General features: G+C 41.4%; 1 protein-coding gene and 1 long non-coding RNA gene across 5 annotated transcripts in view; both read right to left on the minus strand.

The window, feature by feature from the left end:
• MPPED1 (metallophosphoesterase domain containing 1) overlaps nucleotides 1–1,860 on the minus strand; it is a 65,734-nt gene extending 63,874 nt beyond the window's left edge. Inside the window, exon 1 of one of the 4 annotated variants that reach the window (XM_083820020.1) lies at nucleotides 833–1,860. The gene's annotated coding sequence lies outside the window, so the exon portion shown is untranslated. Of the gene's footprint in view, nucleotides 1–218; nucleotides 352–621; nucleotides 643–712 lie in introns of those variants that run through there. The other 3 variants (XM_083820017.1, XM_083820021.1, XM_083820018.1) reach the window with 3 other exon arrangements.
• Nucleotides 1,861–3,267: 1,407 nt separating this feature from the next.
• On the minus strand, nucleotides 3,268–27,516 carry LOC310892360. The gene is made up of 3 exons (XR_014578065.1): nucleotides 26,923–27,516; nucleotides 6,373–24,820; nucleotides 3,268–6,246 (listed from the first exon to the last, which is right to left on the minus strand). It is a non-coding gene; the product is annotated as an uncharacterized lncRNA (long non-coding RNA).
• Nucleotides 27,517–27,968: the final 452 nt, after the last annotated feature.

The following is a 27,968-nucleotide window of genomic DNA, read 5'->3' on the forward strand; positions in this document are numbered from 1 at the left end:
ACAGGTCTCCTCCCGCGGCGGAAACTTTGGAGGTCACCGAGCCCTCGCCCACCACAACTAGGTGCTGTGCCACCTCGGGGGGCCTCCGCGCCAACTCCGCCGACAAACTAACTTCTGCCCGAGGGCGGCCGGGCTCCGTGGGGCGCCCCGGGGAGAGGCAGGGAGCGGGCAAGACGGCGGCCGCACCCCATCCCCGGGAGCAGGGTGCCAGCCCTTACCTCGGCGCACCCCCCTTCTCCGCTCCGGCACGGCAGCATCGAGGCAGGACATGAGGAGCTGCCGGCGGCTCTCCCTGCACCTCCCTGCTCCTCGGAGAAGCCCTTCCCCCCCGTCGCTCCCCCCCCCCCCCAAGCTTTGGGGCACACACACAGATCTATTTTTTAAGGAGCACGGAGAAGCAGCCGCGGGGAAGCTAGGCTGGGAGAAGCAAAACCCTGACGCGCCTGGGGTGGGTAGGGAAAAAAGGGGGGGGGGAGGGGAGGGTGTGCAGACCCTGGCACACGCAGCCGCAGCCCCAGCCCCAGCCCCCAGCCCCACCGTCCCGCCGCCCCTGGTGCTCCCGCAGCGGGGAGCTGGCCCCGGGCGCGACCCCCCCGCCCCGAGCTGGCGCTCAGACCCCACCCGGAGCGGCCACTCTGGTCCCTCCCCTGCCGCACAGGGGCAGGGGGCGCCGGGTTGGGGTGCGGGGCGGGGCCTCCCCCAAAATACTCACCCTGCCCGCCAGGGCTGCCTGGAAGCCGCCTGATTTTGTGCGAGCGGTCGTCTCCTTCTCCGGGAGACCAGCCTCCCCTCCCCCCCGCCTCCCCTCCCCCGCCTCCCCCACCTCCCCCACCTCCTTTGGGGGGCTAGGAATCCCCCAGTGTCGGCCTTCCCCTCCTCCCCGCCCGGCCGGGGCTCCATGGCCCCGGGCCCGAGGCCGGGGCCGGGACTGGGACGTGCCAGAGCTGCGGCGGGGGCTGGGGTGGGGGGCAGCAGGGGGCGGCGCGGGGCTGCCCCCGGCGGGCCGCGGGGGAGGCTGCGCCCCGGGGAGCCCCGGGGCAGGGTTGAAGCGGCAGCTGCCCGGGGAGGCCTCTGCCAGGCGGGAGGGCGGGCGACCCCCTTCTGGAGCCCTCCTCACGGACTTTCCCTCTCGGGCCCCGGAGCCTTGGGGCCGGGGGAGCCGCTGTGAGCCCTGCAGAGGAGAAGGGGGTGCCGGGCGGGTGTGGGTCTGTGAGGTACTTGTGGAGTGCTGGAAGTTGGGGTGGCATGGGGGCAGGCCGCGGCTCCGCCAGCGGCCGGCGTGCTCCTCAGAGGCACTGAGCATGCACGGCTCCTGCCAGCTCCTAAATCAGGCCATGATAGAATCATAAATACATAATACTCCTCCGATGTGATGAGTAGGGAGCAGGAGAGTTAAACGCATACATCAAGGAGAGGCAACTGACATGTAAAAGGCTTTGCTGTGCAGTTGTTGAGCGATTCTGAAATGAAATATTTTAAAACCCTTCCAAGAATAAATTTAATTCCTGCACGCTTGTTTCTGGATCGCCTACTAGGCAAGGAAGTGTGCTGGATAGCTAGCAACAATTAGTAGAGTTACATCTGCTTTTAGCACACATGGTGACTTTATCACTGATAAAGCAGTCATTGAAAAAAATCCATGCTAGAAAACGTCCATTCTATCAAGACTTAGGGTTTGGACATTTGTTCTATGTAAGCATGAAAGAGGTGGCATTAGGAAAAAAATCTGGAGGAAATAAAGCAATGCACCTCAGACTAGCCCAGCAGTCAGCACATCCCCTTGAACACAGGCCTCCACGTAGGGGGTGAATACCTCAGCTACCCACTGAGCAATTATCTACTCTCTGCACAGATGGAGACGAGGCCAGGCTGTGTATCAGAAACCGAAAACTGGACCTGAAAACCCTCCCTCACAGTTTCCGTTACTGGCAAAACGTGTATTTATCTTGAAAGTTTGCATTTTGACATGTCAGCATTTTTACAACAATATAAATGTGCTTGAAATTTTTTTGATCAGCCTAATGGTTAGGACCTATTAGAAGCTGCAGAACATATTCACAATCAATTCACTTACTCACATGCATGAATACAAGCTTAGAAAAGTAATTACAGGCACCTGTTTTTGGAAATCTTGAGGCTGTGTAGTTTCCCCATGGGAAATATGAGTAATAAATTCCTTTAAAAAAATAAAAAAATGTGCTAAGTATTACTCGTATTTATTTTTGTCTTTAATATTAAAATTGTTGATGAAATATTCCAGATATGGTAAGGTTGGCTTGACGTAAATCTTTCCTTTTAATTATTGTTTGATAGATGAGGCAGAAAAAAGAATATCTTGGTGACTTAGGTGTGGGGTTTTTCATTGTTACTGTTTGTTTTTACTTTTTAAATTTTTAGTTGTCTTGCCTAAGAGAAACTGTTTATACTTTTTTTTTTGTTAAACATGTAAACATAAATTTGCAGCCGTATTACCAAATATGGCTATTCTGATTGCTCTTCAGCTAAAGGATGACGTATCTGTACACATTGTATGATTCTATTTTAGCTTTTAAATCTTTATTCAGAACATTAATTGTTACAAAATAGTGAATTATAGCTCTATTGTTACAAAATAGTGAATTATACTTTACATTTTTAGTTGTTTACTTATGTTTTGTGTCAAGTTCTTTTTGTATGAAAACTGACATTCAGTTAAAATTTACATGACATCGTTTTAAATTGTTCATTAATTAAGACTACCTTAAATGTTCTTGATGCATTTCAAAAGCATGTTTGCCTTTTAAAATACTTCATGAAACAACTGAAATAATGACATGCAGAAAAGGAATTGGAAGCATCTAGTAGCCATCACCTTCATAGTCTTAGAGAAGACGGATCTTATCCTCTCTTACTTAGGTTTAGTTGTAGATTAACAGAGGAAAATAGGCGATCTTTATTGTAGTCTTACGTCGATTTTTCAGCTTTGAGTTAAATAGTTCTTAACTGAACTTCTTGCATGGCTTGAAACAAAGACACTTACTCTGCCTGTAGAAGACACTGCAGCTCTCAGAAATTGCTCTCCTGCATCATTTAAATCCTGTTCCATATGCTTAGCCAGTGGCTTTAGTCAATTCACTGGCATCACCTTCAAAACTTCAGCAGCAAACACCTCTTTTGATTGACTATCTGAACTCACTTCAGTACATGACAGCAAGATCTAAATTATCTCCAGTATCACATGTAATTGGAAGAGATGCAGATTATATATATGGGGGGGGGGGGGGGGGGGGAGGTTAAATAATGAATTCTGGGGGCAAATACGATGGAATAATGTTGTCCATTATGGACAGTATTTCTAATCGTATCTTGATCAAATTCAAGGGATAATAATGCAAAGAGCCCCTTTACGGTTCTATTTTCAACTTTAGGGTTCTATTCAACTATTTATAGTTGCCCTTGATTGTACAAAGAGAATGTTACTTTAAGGTGGGCAAATGAAGTTCAGGAGAACACTGGGGAAGGCAGAAATGGATAGTAAAGATAGTTCTGTATAACAGCACATCTCTTTATTTCTGCTAAATGTTTGTATTTCATTTGGGTTTTTGGTCATTGTTAATTATTTATGTGTAGTTTAATTTAAATCCATACTTCAAAACCACCCATTTTTTCAGTGGGTAAACAGATCGTACCTACTTCAGGATTTTTTTATGTTTCTCAAATAGTTTGATTTTTACATATATGGGGCCAGCAGACTTCTGTCAGCGCAGCGTCACTGCAGAGGAGGAACAGTAGACCACTGCTGAGTGACATTCTCTAGCTCTGAAATCTTCAGTTAATCATCTCTTGTGTTATCCGGTTCTATCCTCTCTGCTTGACATGTCAGACTTCCTGCATGTGTGCTGCAGAGCTAGTCTACACGTATGCACTATGCCGATACCTCCTAGACTAGTCTGATTTAGGATCCCACAATGTTCCCCTGACGGATCAGGTTTAACGCACATGTGCAAGTACAGCTGATCTAAGCATTGTGTGGTCCTAGCCTGGACTCTTGAATATTCTGCGTGCAAGTCAGTGTACATGCACTCTGGTGTTTTGCTCTGTGACCACAAAACCTGGACAAATAAAGAAGACCATCAAGTTGTGCCTGCACATGATTATCATGCGGAGGAAATGACATATGTAGGAAGCCTTATCTATAAAGTAGCCTTACTTCTTCATTCTCCAGCAATGGAGAGACCTGTTACTTGGGCAGTGGAACTTCATTGTTAACATACACACAAAAAAAAGTTTATGGTTTTTCGTCTCCCCCTTTCTCTTTCCCAGAGAAATTTAAAACTGGGTCTAATGCCTGACTAATATTCCATTGTCATTTCTTTAGTGGAGGGAGGTCATTAATATGCATTATGTTTTTCATCTAATAAATACATAGCTATTTCAAAATACTAAATGTATTAGTCAAATCATTCTCATTCATTCTCATTCTCATTCACAGTTTTCCAGTAAAGCTCAGTGATCTTTCAATTGTGGCGAGGTATTCTCTCCCACTCCTCCTAAAATATGGAACTGCCTGTGGGGAAAAACTGCCTGTGGCGAAAAAGCCTGAAGCCACATGGTGATGTATCTGTTCAACACTGTGAAAGAGAAATTCCCTATTCACAGTCCTGCACAGTCAACATTACCTGCTGGTAAATTTTAAGTTGCCTGAGTTGCCTGACATCATGATTAAAACCCCCTTTTTTTTTTTTTTTTTCTCGCATTATGTTGTTTGACAAAATGGAAGAGACAAAAGACTCGATTGTTTGCATACCAAGCAAACAATTGCACGTTGATCAATTCTACAGGCTTTTCATATTCTCAAAACTATAGTAATACTATAGATACCATAGGACCTTTTAATTTCTCCAAGTGAAATGAAAGGCTGAAGCCCAGAATCCCAAAGCTTAATTATATGAAGTATGAAATCAAGTAGGTACCTCCAGCAGCCACAGAAAAATGACAAGACATAATTTCAGACAAGCCAGCATTGTTTTATCCCAAAGATGCCAAAAATGGCTTCAGAATTATATTCAGCTTTTAATTAAGACAAATGAGAGATGTCACAAATCATCCATTATATGGGTCACATCAAAAGAACATCAGTACTGTAGAATTTCTCTTCTTTCTTGATGTAGTTCCCAGTTGCATTTTCCTGGACCCTTCCTTGAAGTTTAATACTGTGCTGGATGCTGGAGTGCTACAAATAACCCTAAAGCCTGAACAGAAGTTGCTTATATTATTAATAGTAAGATGAAATAAGTCTGCATTCTCCTGTATTTAAAAGAAGAGAAAATTAAGCAAAGTGAATAAAAAAGAAATCAAAAAGCATTTTATTTTGAAAGATTGGGAGTTATATATTTGGAACAGCTCTAAAGATTACTTTCTTTTCCATGCTGTAAATCAAAAAATGTAACTGAGGTGCCATCTTTAGTGATGGAAGGTATTTTGTTGTTGTTTTTTTACAAGTGATATGTACCCTTCAGCTCAGGGAAAAAAGTCCATTTCCAAATTACTTTTAACAACAATCCAGTGGTCATATTTGTACTTCTATTTTAGGAACACAGATCCCTTTTATAGACATTAAACACAGTTTACTAGTGGAATTTTTCATTTATTATAACTGTTTCGTGTAGTGTCTTTCATGTAAACATTATAAAAGGGATTTACTGTTGGATTTAGAAGTTGGGGGTTGGGTTTTTTGCCCTTTGTTCTTGTTTTGTATTTTATTTCTTTGGAGAATTCTTTTTTTCCCTCTTTCAGGAAATTTCACATAATCTTTTCCATTCGTCATCAGCCAGGTTGCTGATTACCAGAGTAACTGCCAAGCTTTCAACTCCTTGTCATCAATGGGCTGTGAATGACAGACAGCATTAATGTTGGCAAGCTCCCACTCTTCTTTTCGCCTTTCCCAAATGTAATTAAACTGCACTAATACAGCAAAAGAAAAGCTGCAGCTTTATTTTACTCACTCTAATAACATAACAATTAAATCACAGAGGCACACAATGGAGTCAAATAAACCCATCATGGCACGTAAATTCAGAGGTAAGGGAAGTGTGCATCTACCACTTAGAGAAAAAACATGAGAAAAGAGTCCTCCTTTCTGTTCCTAACAGTACAATGACTGCACTGTTTGAGCTTCAGCAAGACGATAGGTCCAACATCTGAGTAGCCAGCCACTCTCTGTTGCAGCCTGGTGAAAGGCATCAAGTGTTTCCTCTTCTGTTGCACCTTCAATTTAAGCATAAAGGGAATAATTAACCTGTCCTTGAAATGATCTGCTATCTCTCTGGTAGGGGACAGCTGGATAAAGGACAGAAAAGATGTAACATACAGTTTGAATGACACACAACTTACCCACCAGAACAAGATGGCATTATCCTGATCATGGAGGAAGTCCTGGGCTTTTGATTTAAAGACTGGGGGTGTCAGAGGATAGCCAAGAGTGAGGAAGAAGGAGAAAACAGAGTCCTCACTTCACCTGCAGAGGATGACGGAGACTTGTAGAATGCACACTTATCACTGAACATTTCTGGGATAGATAACTTACCAGCAAATTAATTTTTTTATGTTTCTCAGGACCGAGGTGAGTGAAATGAAGTTAAAGGCCTGCAGAAATGCAATGGAATTTGCCCATAAAGCTGTCCCCCCTTGCATCAGTGCTCTAGGATGGGAAGCAAGCACTCTTAAGGAGGCTGAGAACTGACTGCCATGAGCACTGTAAACACAGCTCTGTGGCCAGCATACATGCTGGAAAAGGGATGTAGTTTCATTTTTCAAGCTATCAAAAATAGTACAGTTGGCTTATAAGACAAAGTAAGTTTACAGTAATGCAAATAAATAGTTTGAATAAACACAGGCAAAAAAAAAAAAAAAAAGTAAAGATTGTTACAAAGCTAGCCAGAAACCAGAGACACCACCCTTAGGTAAAGCATGGAAGAGCTAGAACTCACTGCCAGCATATACTTGAGAAATAAGAATGGGAGCTTGGTTACTGACCAAAGTAGACATAGCTTCAAACATGACAATTATTAGGCCAGCTTGGCTGTGCAGACTCTAAATGAGTGTTTCCTTGTGCAGTTTTGGTGACTAAATTTTGGTCAACTGGTAGTTGACAGGTGGTACCCTATGAATCCAGCCTGTGCCAAATTCATTCAAGATCTGTTAGTGTGGAGCAAGTAATTTACCAATGTGAACAAACAGTTCTGTAACAGTAAATGCAGTTTAATATTATGGTAGTCTTCCAGAGACAGAAACCTTTGGTTGAAACTTTTAGATAAAGTTTGCAGGAGGATCTGATATGTTAGGTTTTCAGTAGTTCTGAAGCAGGAGAGAATTTTTATGTTTGATAATGTAGCTAATGTGTAGTGAACAGTAAACAGGAAAAAAAAAAAGTGAAACTGTGTAAAAATGTAAAACTACTGGTGTAAATGAATAGTGCACAGGAGGAACACTAAAGGGATGAAGTTGAAGGTTTGTTTCTGTTAGATTTGTTTTGATATAGTGATTCATGGAAGAACTCTACAACTCAAAGCAAATGAGTTATTTGTACAGCGAAAAGATTGTTCTTAAATCCCCTTGGAGTTGTTGGGTTTGATACTCCTGCCAGTGGAACTAATGAAAAATCCTCTGGCACGATGAGTCAAGAAAGCCAGGGATGGCCCTTGCCACTGCATGTCTCCTGAAGATGGCAGGTATCTTGAAGATGGTGGAGCAAGGGACACAACGCCTGCATCCTTTTGCAATGCTGCTCCATACCAGAAAGCAGTGTGGGGATGGATGCCTTATTATATTTGGTACAAAATTGGACCCAATTATCAAACAGGAGGTGTGGGTGATTCGTGGAAGAACTCTACAACTCAAAGCAAATGAGTTATAAAGTAGGTGTGTGGTTTCTTTCGGTGCCGGGCGTATGCAGGATAGCTCCCAAAGTCATGTGCGCCCTAACGTGGCAACTTGCTTTGGTTACATGCAGTAAAGAGTTACATATGCATGAAGTTTCCCAATATGCCTATACATATGCATAACCTATCCCCGCTTTGTATTAAAATTAGCTCCAAGAAGTCATTTCCATAAACTCCTTCTGTCTGCACTTGCGCAGTGCCTTCTGGTGGTGGTCGTCGGGGGGGTTGTGGGGATGAAGGTTGATAACTCTTCTTCATCACCACTAGTTGACCCCGTGCCTTTGTACAGACTCAGCTGCTCCTTGGCTCCTGTCCAAACCACAAGGTCGGTCTCAGCTGGTTTTTGAGACAGGTTCCCCATTTTTGTCAGGAAACATCCTCTGTGAGGGGCCCCGAGACTCCTTGTTTCGGTTAATTTGCACAGTAGTAAGCAAAGACACTCAGCAAAAACTATTTTAATGCGATTAAGCAAGCCCCCATTCTTCCATTCCTGGCTTTAATAAGTACGATTGTTTTATTTAGAAATCATTAATGCGATTAAGCAAGCCCCCATTCTTCTATCCCTGGCTTCAGTAGTATCTGGTTTGATATTGCCCCAAAGACCTTTTGGATAAACATCACGATTTTCTTTTTGATTCGGGAAAGACTGAGGCTGCAGTATTCCGAGGCTATCAAAGGGAGAACCAGCACCTCAAACACCCACATCATCTGTTTTTAACATCAAGCAAAGAAAGAAGAAGCCACAAAGGACATCGAAAAACATCAGAAGAGCATAAATAAGCCTTCAACTGTTCTTGTGCATCAACAATAGTTCTTGTAAGAGAAAAAATGACGGCAGATTTGGTTCCTGTGTAGAAACTACCTTGAACACTTTAAAAGGCTTCCTCTGAGTCACTATGAATAGTGATGATTCCCCAGACCCTGTAACAGTTTTATCTGATTTTTCAGACTGAATATTAAGCAAAGATTGGCAATAGAAAATGGCCCAGAAGATGAGAAAAATGCTATTATTGCAGACAAAGTTTGTGGCACTTCAACATGATGGCCTTTGATTTTCATAGTGGGCAGTTACACAAGAGAGACCACCAGAGAAGACTTTGGTCCAGAACTCCTCCCGGCCTGTTCTCTACACCTAGTTAATATACTGGGCTCATGCTAATATCTTTGAACAAAATTAGATAAGTTTACAAATATAGGCTGGGATCAGCCTAAGGGTGCTGGTCTGAAACTGTACCCAAAGCAATAGGAATTGTTTTAAAACAATGAGTTTAGCTCTGGTACACAGAACTGTGAGGAGGGAAATTCTACTCTTAAGATCTTTGAACACCAGCCAGCTCCCCAGAGACTCCCAGATGTGCAGTTTTGTGGGACTTTAATCCTACTAGAGGAAGTTTATTTGTGCGTTTCACAATATTACATGTCATTTGCATAAAAAGGTTAGGAAAATAATGTTATTTCAGTGGTGAGTGTGTGATTTTGTAAGCAAAGATGAAAAGGTTCTTCTGACTTTTTCTGTGTTAAACTGCCAGGGCTTCAAACCTCATTTTCAATTAGACAAAAATGCTAGTGTTTATGGACTAGGTATTGATACAGTAATGCAAATGACTTCAGAGGATGACAGTTTATTATAAGTCAATGGCTGAACTCTCCTGGGAAAAATTACTAGATGCTCTGCCAGTGATTAAAACTATGGAACATTTTCACAACTACTTGTATAGAAGGAAGCTTGTGATTGCAACAGACTGGGCATCCCAGAAGTGGCTCTTTGGATTTGAAACCAGATGGGCACTTCCCTCTAACCACACATTGGAATAAAACTGCAGTGCTACGGTTTTGTAGTAGTCCAAAAGCATGGGTTCAGGCTTAACATTGATTACTATTGATGTTTTGTCCAGATAGGTTCATTGTGGGATTGATTCCAAATGCCAGTCTAAACAAGCAAGGAGCAAAGAACTGATTGCTCAGGGGAATGAGCATGTTTGGGAAGAGATGATCGTTTCCTCCCTTCCTATATCTTGCAGAAGTTCAAATCCAGTGGAACAGTGGCTACAAGTATTCTCAAGAAACCAAGTCATTCCCATGGCAAGAACCTGATATCAGAGCACTGTGCAACTGGAAACAGCTACCTTGAAATATAGTCTCTCCCTTAGCTTACCTCAGTGAGAACTCTCTGTTCACGCTGGGATGGCTTGGGGTTTGAAATGAAATTTGGTAAAGAAAATGGGAAGAAAGCAGTAGGTGATAAGCTTTATTGGCTGGTTTTAGATCAATGGAAAAAGAAGGCTGTAGGGTAATGTCATCATTTGAAATTGGCTGGATATTTGAGGGGTTACAACATGGCACAATTTCTATTGCACAAGTTACACAATAGATGTAGAAAAAGTGTCCAGGAAACAAGAAACAAGGAAAATCTCTGTGAGGCAGTATTTTTGCCAAGCAGATCTTTCTGGTACACATGAATAAGGAGTAGTAATTTTTATTTGATTGGGGTTTTTAAACTGCTTCACAACATAATAACCATTGTTTGGGAAGGCATTATCAGGGCCCTGCATGCAGTAATAAATCTTAATAGCCCTGACTAGCCTCACCTGTGGCCTCCACCCCCCACCTCATGGAACCAGGAGCTCTATTTAAGCTAAGCCTTGGGCCTTCAGCCTCTGTATGAGCTATGTTAGAGCAGTAGTAGGTCACAGCTATGCTAGGGAGCTGCTTGCTCTGCACCTTAATCTATGTGCTGCCTTGATCTGGGGCTTGGTTTCTCTACAGGGGCCTGGCTAGTGATCACTGGGTGTGATTTTAGCCCTGACCTATAGGAACACTTTCTAGCTTGACTTTAGACCTGCCTCATCACCATAGTAGTGTCTTAAAATCTGGTTTCTTCGTGGGACCTGGCCACTGTCTCTGGGTTTGTACTGCTCAATCCTTTAGGTACTGTGGGTTGGGCTCTGGCTAATGAGGCCGCTGCGCTGGTGGCACTGGGATCCCCCTTGGCTTGTGGCTCACCTCCCTCTGGAGAACAGCCCTGCTCTGCTTCTCCCTGGCAGACATGAAGTGGAACAGACTGTAGCAGAGAGAATGAATTAGATTTGGGATTTGGGGGTGAAACATACATGGGGTCAGGGAAGAAATTATGAATCATATGTGTTTCTGTAGACTTGTAGAACTACAGCAAATTTATTATGTAACTACCATTTCAGTGAACAAATTTATGATGAGATAGCAGAGAAAATCAGAGTAGATGCTGGTAGTTCAGCTGGCTTTCCTACCCCTAAGAGGCAAGAATTAATGTTTCTTATTCCTTCTAAACTAGTAGGAATGCAGGCTCCTCATCCTTGGTTGGGGAGACTTCTGTAAATCTTCTGCCTGGTGTTCCTGTAGACTAACAATTCTTTAGGTCCCTTAGAAGCTTTGAATTGCAAAATGAGAAACCAAAGTGTCACATGCTTTCTGGGTTATATGTGAAGACAGCCTTGGATAACTGGGACTAAGTAATACTAATGCTTCTAGTATGTGAGCCAGGAGTAGTACTTCCCCAGACTGGGGGTTGTGCTGGGACAAGGCCTAGATTACACCTTCTTCTTCTTCGTAACCATTTTCATTCAGAGATTCAAAGGAAGCTTAGGCACATAGACTAGGATGGAGTTTCCCAACTGGAGAGATGGGGACTGCAGGGTGGGCCATAGGTCAGACTTTTTCAGTAGCAACAGTACTGCTGAAACAAAGATCATTTGTTAGACACCTCTCAAGTGCTGTTCAGTTTCACTGGATCTAAGGTAGTTCCTGAGTTTCTGGCAAAATTGTACACTGTTGTGTCCTCCCTGCAGAGCAAATCACAGATGGATCTACTTGGAACTGGGAGTTTGAGTCTCTCTCGCTGCTTTGTGAAGTCAATGCTTGTTTTAGCTGTGATAATCACTGAGCAGCTGAATGGTTTGGGGAACCAAACCATTCGGGGTTCAGAAGAATTCCTGAAAAATATTTATCTTAGATTTGATTTGGACTGAAATCAAATCCTGAAAGTTCATTTGAACTTCTACTGAAAGACAAATCTTGCATTTGGACCAGATCTGATTGGAAAACTTAAACTGGATAAACCTTAGGTAGGACTGTACGTAGAACTGATGTGAATACACGCAATGTCATTGAAGATAATTTGGGGGTCAGTCTTTGAAATAACCTATCTGTTGTGTCCAAATGAGCGTATTTCCAGGGTTAAGATTATCCCATTCCCTCTCTACCAATGGAAAATGGAGAGAATACCTGTCAGCCTCAAAATTGCAAAAGCTGCTTGTATCCAGTAGGATACAATGCATGGGGTGTGTCAGCTAGCAATTTCCACCCACACAACAGATGCTGTTCAGGGGCCCATTGTAAGAGATGCCTCCAAGGAGCCTGAAAAAAACTGCATAAGGAGTGGGAAGCTCCAAAAAGAGATGCAATGAGGTGTAATTGGTTTGGAGTAGCACATGGGAACATCGGAATAGAAAGACAGGATAGTCTCTTAATTATATAATTTATCATTCTTCTATGAAGAGTCTCTTATTTCCTTTTGGAGGTAACTTAAAGGTGTCAGACTATCCTAAACTGCAGTGATGAGTAAATAAGTTAGTGAGATGTGGTTATGTACTGCCTTGATTATTATCCTAATTACTGTCTTTTACTTCTGTAAGTTGTAAGAAGCCATAAAGCTTCCTCATGAAACTGCAGCAGGTGATGGAACTTCAAAATTCAATGTTCAGAACCAAAGGTACAAAAAGCTGCTCAGGAATTCACAATCTGCAGCCACAGTCTTCAGTGGGAATCTCTTTGAAGGGAGTGCTGTGTGTGTGTGAAAAACATAGAAGAGAAAGCTAAGTGTAAAATGAACAAGCACTGGGACTATGGTTCTTACAAAAAGCTAAAGGGGTGTTTTTCAGCTGAATACTGTGCCAGATGACTGAGTTGTGAGCTGAGACAGTCTCCTTCTATTTGAGCCCTTTTTTGTTCAAGCAAATGGGATGATATCAGGAAAACAGCTGACTCCACCAAACAGTTTCTGCTCCTAACTGGAACAACCTGCAATGCCCAAAGTTGTGACTCAGCAGGTAAGAGGGGTCATAACATGTGTTAATTGCCAGAATAGTTGTGATGTCTTAGAAAATAATTTTTATCCTCTGTTCATCACATGGATCCAGTCTTGTCATTTGTGAACTGAAATGGGGGCAAGATTACTGGCACAGTGAGTAGTGGATCCACACCATAAATTTAAGGGACTGGGACAAACAGAGGCAAGTCCACAGTAGGAAGAGTATTGTTCAGTGCCAAAAAAAGTGTGAAAGATGATACTATTATCTTAGAAAATAGAAATCTTATGCTAGTGATGTTAGAACCTCAGAAATAATGTGTCAAAGACATTGGAACATTTAGAATACAATCTCTTGCTGTTCCAATGTCATCAACATGTTGTTCTCACTATTTTCTATGACAAGAAAATTTATTGAGTCAATTTGTCTTCAACATGTTAAATGTACTATGTGTAGGCAGGTAAGCTAACCTTATTTATATAGTATAACAAGGGAGAATGCTAACTACACTCACTTTTGCACTTTTGAAAACTGTCTTCTAACAGAAAATACCACACATCCATTTTCAGAGCTGCACTTTTCTCACACCTGACCTAGTGTTTCTCAAGAGAATTGCTTCAACAAAGAGGGGGATAATTCTACCTGTGGTGTTGAAGTGAAAACTTTGGTTGGCTCATTGCTCTGCTTAAACTGCTCTCACACCAGATATTGCTTCATCTTTCCTACAAAAATTCCGTCTCACAGTAAGACCCTGAAATGTCTGTTCCCCTTCTGCTTCATGCATTACTTTAATATTTCCAGCTCTACCTTTTTAATTTCATTTTTTCCACTGCTTTTCTTGATTTACCAGGGTGATTTCTCTTCTTTCTCTGCTTTTGTTTTTGCCCTCTCCCCTGGTATAGATAGAACAAATGAACACTCAACCCTTTGCATTTCCCTCATCCTTAACCCTGGCCATTTTAAATCTGCTATGTGCTCCCAGGGGTCTCAGTTATCGAGCCAGCTCCTTCTGACTTGGTTGCCTTTTTTTTTTTTTTGTCACTGGTATAACCTGTGCTATACGACATCCCTCTCCATCACTGCACACAGACCACTTGTTACTGGCACTCAAGTCTAAGTGGAAATTGGGCTGGTTTGTGTCAATTCCTCATCTTATTGCAATCTCCTAAGACTCTGGCTCTCCAAGAGTTTTGTACCTGACTGAGGTGGTCTTCCTACTACTGTGAATGGCTCTTCCTTTCATGTCCTCTTTTCCACTTGGTGGCTCCCTGTCATTTCAGTGTATTCCCTATACCCTTTATACTTTTCCTAAATATCTGTTCCCTATACATACAACTGTGATTGTGACTGTGTATTCCTTTGCATACGTTCCCTGACAATCTCTTGCAATCAGAGATCAGCAATTGCCTATTTGAAATCTTGCCCTGAATATCTGACTTAAATACATGCTCTTTACCTTTTTCATCTTTTGACTTTTCATTTTTCTCAACACAATTTTCTCTCTTCTCAAAGCAGGTAATTCCTGTTTTCATCTTTTTCATTTGCTATGTTTTTAAATATCTTTGTCATTTCTACTCTTTAAATGGCTGTTGATCGATATTCAATACATACATTTTAGCAAAGTGATCATCCCATGCAACTAAAATTTTATAGCAGCACTTTCCCTGCTAGCAAAGGTGGGCTTGGTAGTATTTATAGGTGATTAATGAATCCTCAAGTTAAGTGCCTTCCTGTTTCTGAGAGGAAAGCCATATGCTCGACTTTCTCCCCTTCAAGGAGAAGTGATGTAGCTGCTTTTGCCAATCATATTAAAGATATCATATGCAGAGACAGGATCCAAACTAGTCCAAGGGGTTTACAACTTGAGAACCGTTGTCTGGTCCCTCTTCCTTTCTCTTCCCATGCTACCAAGTATTTTGTCAAATTTCCTTCTCTTGCTCAAATAGTGGTCCTTGCAATACTGTATCTCTTGTCATAGATATTACAATAGGTACTTCTTCAACAGCTATAAAGTCACCTCACTTATGCAAGTTAAGCCATACAAAGCCACAATTCTTGCATGCTAATGTCACAGTCCAGCATCTTTTTCCCTTCCAAATTTAAATCACTACATTAGCTTTTTACCTCATTCCACACGAAGCAGAAACTCATTGCTGTTAACTTTCAGTCACTTGGTACTTCTGTCTACTGATGTATGTCAGTTTGAACCCAGCAGACACGCTACTTTTACAAAATAGTAGGGACCATCCATATTCCCTGCTACCCTTCCTTTAAGCAAACCTATGTGCCTAGAACATCGTGCTGGATGTTGTGCCCTGCAGCCTCGCTTTTATTCTCATGTCCCTCCTCAGTTACGTTCCAGTATCCTCTCCTTTCTTCTGAACTTTGCCATTTGCGATACTAAATGTCCAAAAACATTGCTCCTTAAATATCAAAACTAAAGTGCTGTGGTGCTTTATGGAGATGTACATCTCATTATTCATTGCCTGGTGTCTAAGGAAGAGCAATCTTTGACAAAAACTTTTTTCACGGTTGAGATATTTGTATAGTCACTCTCTCACGTGGATACTCGATGTCTAAAAAGATCTTAATCTATATGACACTCTTCCTCAGCAGCGGCAATAGTAGGGTTTCTGGCCACTAGAATTCACTAGTATTATAAGAATTCAACTCTTCAGTTTGGAACCCTTGCTGTCTAGAAAACTTAGGTAAAACCTGCTAGTGACTTGTAGAGTATTTTCTGAGGGACATTTGTATATGCATACTGAGAACATGACTGCATAAGTAAAAGGCCTAGAAAGAATCTTCCACTGTTTGTAGGCACAGTATTAATCTCAAACTCATATAATAGCAGACCTTGTTGCTTGTTTTCTCTCACTGTTATCCTGTAATTACTGGTAATGTTGCCTCACCTGCTTCACTTTTTATTAGGCATTATACACTCTTCTATAGGCATTCCCTTGATTAAGTTTACATGGGTATAAGATTATAGGTGGCACCTGTTTTCTGTTGTTCAGACCATCACCTGTCAAAATGTTTTCTGCCAAGAAAATAGTGTATGTATCCTTTAAACATGCTAAATCATGTATGTAAACTACCCTCAAGAAGTTCTACTGGATGTGAGGATTTTGTAGCTTGGTATAAAGCATTTGTGAAAATAGTTCTTTGTCAGTGCGTATAGAGGGAGATGCTTGATACTTTTCTCAGTTTTCATGTTTTTGTTGAAATAAAATTATTTGTTATTGTATGTGATACTGTATGTGACTCTGCCAGAGTATGTGATTTGTTATTGTATGTGATATTGTATGTGACTCTGGCAGAGGCCACATCTTGGTCTGCATTTTGTACAGTGCCAAGCAAGCATTCAGTGCAATATCCTTGATACACAGGCAGACCAATACACAGGCAGACCAATTTGCAAATGGGGGTGCTTTAATAACATGTCTAAACATACAACTTGGGCACTTTATTAAGGTCCTCAGGGCACACAGTTTGAATCAATTTGGTAATAATGTTGGGTACTTTATAAAAGCAAGACTAAACAAACAAGAGATTCACTTGAGACGCAGAAGTTTGGGCATTATTCAAACCACAAAGCAAAACAGGTGCAGAGCAATACAACTGGTAGCTGCTGAACCAGGTCTGGTAGTTGGAAGAATCTCCTCCGTGTTTCACTGATGCAAATCTTTCAAAGGCAAGAACTCAATGCACTTCAACTTTCCAAAGCTGTAGCAGGTAAAGAGATTGTCCAACGGTCCTTCTAAATTGGATGAAATGACAGCTGTGTAAAACCATCTTTCCAATATCTAATTGTTTTAGGGCTTTGAACTATAACTGCACTAAGAAAGTATGACTAGTAATGGGGCACAGTGTAAAATATGAGATCTGTGCACATATTGTAACCTTCATGATGTTTGGGTTTTACTGTAATGAATTACAGAACTGTGTCTAAACAGAGTTGAGCATTTAAAATTTAGGATTAAAAGATGGAGCTACAGTGTCCATGTAAGCTCCATGGGGCGGGGTCTGATTCTTTCTCAGCATTTGCATTATGCCCCAATTAATTGAAGAGTCCTGGCCATGGACCTGGAGCAACAAGAATTACAAGATAAATGAATCTTCAAGAAGCCCAAATCATAGCGCAGTCATGTCTAAGAGAAAATGTCATTAAACATGCTGCATACATACTAAAATTAAATCCACTAAAGGGATGCTTAGTCAGAAGATTTTACAAAGTTGGGGGCTTTGTATACAAAACCCATAATACATTCTGCATGTATATTAGGCAATAATTTCCAGCTTCCTTAATTTGTTTACATTTTTCCAAATTACTGTCCTTAATTTTGTTTCATTACTTCCCACAATGTTAAACCATATAAAAACATCTACAATGTGCATAGTACTTATCACTATCCAACTGAAAGTATAACAAAGCCTAAATCTGCTAATTGTGTGGCTGTGCGGAGGCATCTGTACTGTAGCAAGGTCACAGCAGAGGGCCACAAGTGGGGACTCCTGGGCTCCAGTCTTGGATCTGCCAATAAGTGGTTCTGGCTGCCATCCAGCTTTCACTGACATTAATCTTAAAACTCACGCTGAGTTTAGTGACTTGTGAGTAGTGCAGTCTTTTTATGCCTTGATTTACTTCTACAAAAAAAAGGAATCGTATGAAGAAAACTGAGTGAACCTTTTTTCCCCCCGCAAAATCATTTTCTAAGAGGAAGAGGAAAAAGATGGGGAACTAACTACTAAAACAGGCAAAATTATGTCTAAATAGAAGAGAAATTCAGTACGTGCTTTGGGTTGGAACACAAAGGACTTCTACGCAATATTTGGATGTATCCCTACACTTTGTCTTGTACCTGAAGTACAGAGTTCACACCTCTGATGCCTGCCTCTTAGGAAGTTAATGCATTGTCTGCTTTCCGGGAAAAGCCCTGAGTAAAGAGAAGAGCCTTTTCTTAAATAAAAAGGGGAGTAGAAGATGGGCCTTATTTTTCTTTTCTCTCCAAAACTGTCGTAGCCACCAACCTAGACCAGGGCAAACAACAGCCTCCATGTCATTTGAACAACTTCCCTTATGCATCTGGCCACTTCTTTCCAAATTTTCATTTTTCAGAAATGCTCAGAAATAAAACATTTTAGGTCAAACAGAACATTTCTTTTAGCTTGAAAAGGAATGTTTTCACTTTCCCTAAAGGGATTGTGGGTCATACTGATACCAAAAAGTATATTAGATTCAACTACCAATATCATTTATTCTCACAGCTTCATGGCAGGGTGTTTTTCATGGCAAATTAACAACTGTATATGCTTTGGGACCTTCAGATGAAAGAGACTATAGAAATGGAAGGGATTCTTAGATATATTTGATTTGCCTTTAGTAACTGGATAAAGGAAATAATCAGTATATTAAATATACATGAAACATTTTTGGAATGTATAGTGTGTTGGAAAGGAATGAATGGTTTATGTTATTACTGGGAAGTGAGGTATATGTAATCCACTGTGTGTGGTTGTCATCAAAGTCCTACCAGGAATGAAAAACTAAATGTGCTATTTTTACCTTTTTTTCTTTTCTTTTTTTTTCTCCCTGCTTTGTTTGTGGCTTTGGCAGAGCAAAGAGAGACCTGGATAAAATGAGAAAGATTGTTCTGCATTTATCATGATTGTGTTTGAGGCACTGTCTTTAGTGTGAAGGCACAATAAGCTTTTCATTTATTATTTGCATTACAGAAGCCTAGGCTGGTATTAAAACTCCACAATCCCAGGCACTCTGTGTACTCATGGGGAAGAGCAGTCACTTAATCCAGAGTTTGTGATAAAACAGGACAAACGATGAGAAGGAACAAGGTCACAGAGGATTATTGCTGTTTAATTCTTACCTGGAACATAAAGTCAGTTTTTGGTTCTGGTCTGCTGCAGCCCCCATTCTTTACTATCTCAGAACGTTCTGCCTTCACCTGGCATTACTCTCCTACGAGCCCATAATTTCATCACAAATATTGTCTTTCTGTCCACAGATTTCAGTAGAGGTAGTGGATGAGTGTAATACATGATTCAGTAGATGATGCACACATGGATGCCTGTGCTCTTTTAACTTTGTTGTGACAGAATTTAAAAAATATACATATTCCTTTCATCTCCCAACCCTGACCTGGCAGGAATGTTCATTTAAAGAAGACAGTGATAATGCCAAACAAGATTAATCAGTCTTAAATCCTTACCATTTGTAAAAGAAAATGGGATGGTACAAGCCTAGTCTTATTTTATTTCAGTATTTTAACAACAGATGCAATGCTGCCTTTGTTATTATCCTTTATTTCTCAGACAGTGTTCCCCCTCCTAATTATTACTTGTCATCTTCAGTAAGATGGAGAAATGACATTCTTTGAGCTCAGGTAAATATCAAAGTAATCTTACTTGTAATGACATGACTGCGTTCACTGGGGAGTGAAGTATAATGAACTAAAAAAGGAATTTAGTATGCTTTCCAAATTAAATAATGTATTAATTTCTTCCAAACAGAGGTCTCCAGCCCCACTTGAAAACAGTGGTGCTTTTAAATACCTCAAAAGTTTGTGGGCACTTTAGGGAACAGCAGCCAAGAAGCAAAAGGCATTAGGGCCACCTCCTTCTGTACAGTGCTGTGTGGGGAATAGCTGGAGATGGTCCAAGCTGCCCATCACAACCCCACGGGGGCTTTGTCTGGCTGCCAGCCAGGGTACCCTGCACAGGGACTGTCTCTGTAGGTGGTGGAGATGTGCGCCAGCTTCTGACAGAGGTCACCAGCAACAAGGGGGAACACCAGCCCCCGACCATCCTCTCTTCCTTGTTTTTAATCTCTTCAGCCATGGGTACTGAGACACATTAATGCCACAGCTTTCTCTGCCATTCCCCATCATCTGAGCATCCCTTCACAAGGGCAGCCACCCCTTGCATTCCATTGCATTATGTAGCATTTTCTTTGCAACCTTAGTTCCTGGAATCATATATATATATGTATGTGTGTATATATATATATGTGTATATATATATGTGTATATATATATGTATATATGTATACATGTAACATATGTATATATATGTTAGCCCTTCAGAAAAGGCTAGTTTTCAGCTTTTGTGATTGCAGAGAATAGTTTGGATATATAAATTCTGAAAGGTTCAAAAATCAAAGGCAAGTCAAAAAGCAGGCTTGATTCTTCAGCGTCTCCCTTCAGGCAGCTCTCATTTTTTATTTATTTTTTGTTGTTGTTGTTGTTTTAGGTATATGCTTATTTAGAAGGCATAATGGAAGATAAACTCATTCAGTTTATTGGTTTTAACCTCTTGGATAATTCTTCAGGATTCTGCTGAAAAATTAATGTTTTGAATGATTTTTCTGCCAACAGTTTTCTCTTTGAAACACCATTTTTCATTTCAGGAAAGGTTCGGAGCAAAAATTCCAAGCAGTTTTATGCAGAATTTAGCAATTACTCTTTGCAGAGTGGCTTGAAGTCACTAAAAGTAGCATTTCTTGAAGCAAGTTGGAGCACAGGCATGCTTTGCTACGCTGCAATAGAAGTAGCAGAGTTAATGCAGCAGAGAGTTGAAGTGGGAGCCATCCATGACTTCTTTATGCACCAGCCTCAGCTGAACTCCTTGTGCTCTAAACTGCTCTGAACACATCTATACAAGCAGATGTGCAAACCTATAGACGGAAATGTATACAGTTAAAACAGAGAAAGCATAAGCCCGTACTTAACCACTCTTTTCAGAACAACCTTTTTCAAAATTGATGTGTTCTTATTCAGGTAGAGAGAAGGGGACTTTGGAAGAGTTAAGAAATAAAGGAACATTTGGTTTGGAACATTTGAAAAATTTGCACACTATCACATATATAGCAAAACCAATGGAACTGGCCATAATTTTGTCATTTAAGACCTACATCAAAAAAATCTCATATTGTTCATTTAAATTCAAGTCAATTTTATTTAAACCAATACTTAATGAATGATCTTTTTGACTTTGGGAAAAACTCAAGGGTCTGCTTCACAGGCTTATTTTATAAGCCTTTCCATTTTTCTATGCATTATTCTTGTGTTATTTCAAAACAAGTCAGTAGTATTCACAGAAATCTTCACAGGCTGATGTTGGAATGTCATTTTTTTTCATTAAAACATAAAAAACCTGTTTCAATCAGAATTCAGAAAGAGCTGGTCATTATTTTTTGAAGTAAAACATAATTTCATCTCCTGCACCATGGTGACAACTCAGGAAGTTTGTATTATGCATTCTTTTTAATACCCCACATTAAGGCAAAAGTAAGAAGAATCTGTAAATAATTTTTTTTTTTTTTTTTTTTTTTGGAAAATAGGCTCTCAGGATGTTTAGTTAGGCGAGGGGCATTGAAGCCGCATTTCCCGGGAGGCCCGGAAAATATTTATACGTTCTGTTCTGCCCCCCAAGGAAGGTTTGGGGGTTCGGAAGCTCTGTGACTGGGCGGCGTCCGCCTCGAGGAGGAGGCCCACAGAAAGTCGGGGCCCTGCCCGGTGCCGCAGCCTCCCCGCGGCCTCCCGGCCCCGGGCGGCCGCAGCCGCCATTTCCTCGACGCCCGAGGCGCTGGGCGGCCGGCGGGCACCTGCCGACCCTGGCGGCTGCCGCCGTGGAGGCGGCCGAGCTCGGCGATGCGCCTTCCCCCTCAGCTAGCACTTCCCCGTCAGCGCGGAGCTGGCCGCGGCCTCGCAGCGGGGCTTTGCGGTGGGAAACGCCGAGCACCGAGGCGACGGGGGCCGCCGGGTCGAAGCGAGCGGCGGCGGCAGGGCCGCGGGCGGCGGCGCCCCCTCGCGGCGAGCTGTGGGAGAGCTGAGAGCAGGGTTAGGGGCTTCTGCCCAGCTCCTCAGCCTCAGAAGACTCAGATCTACACTTGGGTATTTCTGCAGAAGACCACAGCACGTGCAGGGACGCTAGCTCATCGCCACCTCTCCGGGCGTTGGAAGTCCCAACCCTTATGCCTGTTATTTTTAATATTTGTGTGAAAACGCTAACCACAGTCTGGTCTGACAGCCACAGGCTGAAGAAACTCCTGCAGCTAGGTGATACTGAGGTGTGTGATACATAGGTAAACTAAATACACAGATAAATTGCTCACTTGGTCTATAGATCGGTCATTAGATGGCGTTTTCTTCTAGGTCATTCTTTAATCACTAATGCAGCCTCACCAGTGAAACATTTAAAAAGTTATATTTCTCCTCCTTGGTCTCTTTTTCATGCCAGTGAAGGTGGCACATTCTCACAGGGAGCTACTTTTTCCAAAATATCTAAAATTATGTTATGGATTTTTGTTTTTTAGCTTTTGAGACTGCATTTGTAAAGCTTTGGAAAACAAAAATGTGGCATTTGACTTATTAAAATAGCCATATTCTTTTATTTGGCAAAGGGGGCAGAATTCCTGCTTTTTAAAACTTTCTCATTCTTTTTCCTGATGCACAGGTGAAAAAGTACATAGCAATTGAAAGCATCAGAAACTATTTTTTCTTATAGCTTATTTCTCTCAGAAAAGGGATTTGCCTTCCTTGTTTTACTTGAAATGTGAGAGGAAGATTATGTTCCAACTCCATCTAGTTTTTTTTTGAAGGAGAATGAGTGAGAAGAAGCTAAAGGAGAGGGCTTTTTACTCTTTACTTACTTTGTTACTTTGTTTCTTCTTCCATGGGAGAAGAAAAATGGTGACAGAACATTTCTTCCTACACAGTCTATTTCAAGTTCTTTGCCATTTTCTTTGAGAAGAAGGGGTTTAGAGAGCACAGAACTGGAATAAATCCCCTCCAAAACTGCAATTTTTTCCCCAAATATTTCCCTTCTGTAAGAGAGATGTAAGATAGCAAACAACATTAAAAGTGTTTGCTTTTAAAAGTACTCATAGGAACGGTAGTAGTGTTTTTTCTTAGGTTTTCTAGTAACTTTATCCTCCCCTGAAGTGTCTGCTGTTTTGTGGAAGTTGTTTCACTTTTTTAGTAAAAATCTGCAAACTGAAATTTTCTTGCAACAGAAGCAAAAATAAAAGTGAGAAACTTGGCAGAAAGAAAAAAAATCCTGCCAACCATCTTCCATAGTTACATGAATTGAAAAATGGAGCCATTGCTGGGGCTGCTGTCTCTTGCTCAAGTGACATCTGGTCTGGATGAGTAAGTTCACATAATCAGCATGTAGAGTGTAAATCAGGTGTCCTACATGCTCTTTTTGTCACTGAGATCTAAACAAGGCTGTGAAGAAAGTCTTTGGTCACTGCGTAAAACCTCTGTTCCAGGACTGTCCAGGTCAGCTCTGGACGTGTAGTCATCCAAGACAGAAAAAGTAGCTCCCTGTAGGCATGTGCCACCTTCACAGGAATAAAGAAGAGATCAAGGAGAGGGAGTAGCAAAACGGGAATTTAATGTTTGCCCATCAGCACTGTCAGAGGTATGACAAAGAGTTAAGCAGAGACTGAGGCTCTTTGTGCCTCTGCTCCAGAAGGGCAATCTTATATTTTTAGAGTTGATAATTTTTCAGTCTGCTGCAACACTAATAAAACTATAGATTGTTAAATATTTGAAGGTGAAGCTTTTTCTGCAGGTGGATTGCTCTGATATCTCCTTAATCACTTTCCAAGCTGGGTGATGTCATGCTCTGTGTTTCTAATCTATAGACCAGAGCATGCCGTTATATGTTTAAAGTCATATGAGGAAGTTATGGCAGAAAACTTCTGCCACGTTGCTATTACGTAGCTCACAGTTCTCTAAGAAATCTTAATTTACAAAGAGTCCTGGTTTCACCATCCTAAAGGATCCAGTCTCTTCCTGAGCTTCTCAAACCCCAACCTTCTCCATTACAGTAGAGAACTGAGTCTCAGAATTTTCCTTTCCTGCTGGAACCTTTTCTATATTTCCTGTTATTACCTAGGATAAAGCATGTCTCCCACTCATCTGTGTCATCCATCAATGGAAGTATAAGCTTTCCTGGGTAATTGCTAGAGAACTTAGTTGACTTTTAAGTTCTAAATAACTTTCACTTTGCTGCTTTTCCTTCTGTGTAGCAGGGAAGGGTGCAGCTCAACACTCAGTTATGTTCATGGTTTCCTGATTCTGCCTGGTGAACTCGTTAAAGAGTTTCCAGACTGGGTGTTGTCATGCCCTGCATTATTGCTCCGTGGACCAGAGCATACACTCATATATATTTAAAGCCATATGAGGAAGATACAGCAGAAAATTTCTATGGGAAGGTATTGGTAGGAATACCTATTAATATTTCACTAACTGTTTGCAAAACATGCATTAGGGTCTTCTCCAGTTATAGTGGCTTCATTGAGATCTGTTGGAAGACTTGAGTGTGAGGCAGTGATCTCACAGTCCATTGCCGTCTCTGGCCTGGAGCTGGGCAACAGACTGTCCACTTGACAGCGAACAAATTGTATTGGTCTCCATTTGACCTGCACTCTGTGGGCTGATTGTGCTGCAGTTCATGGGAAGGCTTCACAGAAAAGCTAATCTAGTCAGTGGTATGCTGTCCTGGATACATTTCGTGAGTCAGCAGGCTGCTGCCCTGCTCCTTGCATATCAAGTTGCTATTAATCCCCTATAATTCCAGGCACATAAATCAAGAAGCTTTCCTGAACTTCCTTTATAATCAGTAGAGGAAGATCCCTCCTGAGGGTAATTCAATTCGTAAGTAAGGTGCAGTGCATCTTCAGAGTGCAGTTTGGCTCACTTAAGTGGTTCAGATGAGGTGGAATCTGATCATTGCATCTACTTTTTTCCCCAACAGAAATGCCAGTGAAGTCTTTGTTGCATCTGGGTCACACAGTGTCAGGAATGACAGTTGCTGAAGAAAATCAGGACATAGACATACAAGACAAGAAATGACAAAGATCTGATCAGTTCTTCCAGTACTAAAGAAGGACAGTCAGGGCAATGCTGACCTGCTGACATGACCTTATTCTGGCAAGCGCTGCTTGCTGAGTCAACAGTGGCTCATATCTCCTCTAGTGCTAGCCAGGAAGTGCAGCTGGTACCCTGTCTTCCCCTTCCTCGGCTGCGGTCACTCCAGGGCAATATCACACTTCACTCCCCACAAAAGAGTTCTGCTCCAGAAACCTCCATCTGTAGCAGACTTCTTTTTTCTTTTTTTTCTTTCTTTTTTTTTCTTTTTTTTTTTTTCTCCATAAAATGGGAGTTGTCTTCCACCCTCAACAAAGGGTCAGAGTTATTTGTCTACAAAGCCTTTCCTTGGGAGTGGCACAGAATAGAAAGGCACATTTCTGTGTCCCACAGGGATGAGGGAGACCCAAAAAGATAGGTTTTCATAGCAGTTTGAACCCAAGTCAGCACTGCCACCAGTATACTGTTTCCCTTGTACCCACACTAACCCTCTAGTGAGCAAGTTTGGGGCTAAACCTGTAGAAAGCTGAACATTTTTTCTTCTTAAGCTGAGTTTAAAAGTAGTGAGGATATGTAGGTTAGGGGGAGGGTGGGATGCCACAGCACTGCCATGGTCACTCAGACTGCAGCCGTAGCCCCAATGCAGCAACAGATACTGAGCTCATGGGTCGTGCAGCCACCTGTACCAGTCTGTACCCCCACAGCACTTCCTCTTGTGGGCTGACTAGCAAGTATTTTGACATCCTTCAGCCTTGATCTGTATTGCTGTAGTGCGATGTTTCTATTTGTTAACCAAACAGGTAATTAGAAATACTCTCGCAAATTGCCTTGATCTAAAAATGCACTTGATTCTGGTTTCAGAAATTCCAGATGAAGGCATCCCAGTCTCCACAGGGAGGCAGCAGAATACCTGTTAATTTGCTTCAAACTTTGGTGCTTTTTTTTCTTCCCCCCCTTTTTTCTACCCCCCCCCCCCCCCCCTTTTTCCCCTTTTTCTTTTAAAGAACTCTTTTACCCAGTGTATATATATTGTTTGGACAACAGATTTTATGAATTTTACGTTCAGCTGAAAATTCTTTTTTTTCTTGCCAAGACAAAGATTGCCAAGGTCAACATTCCCCTTATTTCCCACTGAGCTGCCACCAAAATGATTTACAAGTTACATAAGAGCCAATTTTGAAAGAAATATGCATTTAATTAGAAACTAAAAATCATGGTGTCTCACTGAGACAGTATAATTAAAGTTTTGTCAATATTTCCAATATCTGGGAGGATTTATCACCCCAGGAGAAGAAAGCATTCTAGTCTGCTGAAACTTGGAATTTTGTGTCTCGATACTATAAATATAAAATAGTTACTCTAAAATAAATAGGATTGCCTATAAAATAGGAAATAATAATGCTATAAAGCCCAGCATTTCCAAACCAGGTATTGAAAGATCATGGAACAAACACGTCTCCCTTTCAATTTACATGATTGTCTTAAATATCATGACACTTTAAAGAAAATAAATGTAAGGTTCTTTTTGTTTGTCGTCTGGCTTATAAGACTTTATAATTCATATTTTCAAGGTGTTTCTCTGCAACAACAAGGATAAAAACTTGCTTCTTTTTGCTTTCTTCTAAATGGAAGTTCAGACTTTTGCATACTCAAAGGATCCCAGAAGCTAGGTTTTGGAAAAAAAATGCAAATATAGAAAGACATTTAAAAACCCACATCTTCACCAAATACAAGTACATTTAACTTTTCTGGACTGCCTGCATTCTTAGAGCAGTTTGCTAGAAACCAGAAGAGAGATGCTTTAAATAAAATAAAAGCAGAATGTAAAAGCCAGGAAGATTTAGACTATGTATTTGCTTCAATCAGAAGCAGTTGAATTTAAATGTGTCCTTCAGAGAAATGACAAATTCTCTCTTTTTTTTTTTTTTTTTGAATGCAAGAAAATTCATCATGTATAACTATTAGCTTTATCTACAGAAGAGAAATCTTGTTGCTAGGAGCAGCATTTATTTCTTTAATACTGTTCCAAAATAGGTATCGGCCCACCTCTGACGTTCATTTCACAGAAGAAATTCCGAGTAAGATTTCTCAACTCTTTTGCAGCACCATGTATTTGCAAAACACTCTTCTCACTGAAGAATTCAATGAAGTGATCCAGTGCAACAAATTCTACATTTCTGGTAAGACTAATTTTTTTTTCTCACACATTCGCTGAGTCAAAATCTCATTTTTGGGAGATAGGAAAGGAAGATCTTGCTCTCTTCGTGGTCTCAGCTGAGATTCTCTGCTCACATCATTTTGATCCAACACAGCACTAGATTTTCTTTTTGCAACCCCCAGCTACTTGAGAAAGACAAGGAGGAATATTTTATATTTTTTGTCCCTCATAAAATTCCGTTGAAAGTAAAAGCCTTAAATATTGTAGTGCATTTTTATCACATGCAGAGATTTTCTTTATATCCTTTTCAACACCACAATGCAAAACTGATCTATGTGAAAAGCTTTCAGATTTTTGATAAAAACACACTTATTTAGGAAACATTAAACCAAAATGCTTGCCAGGGCCTTGAGAATGGTAATAGGCCTGGTCATGCCCAGGTGGCACATGGGCATTAATGGCCCCAGCTGGCCTCGCCTGGAGCCCCCCCCACACCCCAGCCTGAGCTACATGGCAGAAAATCTGAGGGTGAAAAGCTGCAGAACTGATTACCAAAGCTGTAAGCCATCTTGTCCCTCTGAAATACGGGTAGAGGTAAATGATAGCAATTCAAAGCCACTGAAGCTGTAAAGCTGTGGTGAGCGACTGCCTTTTTTCTCCAGCATGAGAGTAGCTTTTGCTGCTTTGGAGATGCTTCGTTCCCCATGCCAGCAGTTATGCAGAGCTATAGGGAAGGGTTGGATGCCTCAGGGTGAGATGGAGTGTGTGGTGTTAGGGGAGAACCACAGGAGAGCTACAGCTCCGTGGTCAGTCATAAACAGGACCTTAAAGCTTGGGCATAGCCTAGCAGCATTTGGGAAGATGTCCTGGAACGCACTTGATTCCTGCAGAAGTGCACCTACCAAAATGTACCCTGTCAGCCACATTCCATGAC

This window comes from Anser anser (genome assembly GCF_964211835.1).
Source record: "Anser anser genome assembly, chromosome: 1".
Taxonomy (NCBI): Eukaryota; Metazoa; Chordata; class Aves; order Anseriformes; family Anatidae; genus Anser; species Anser anser.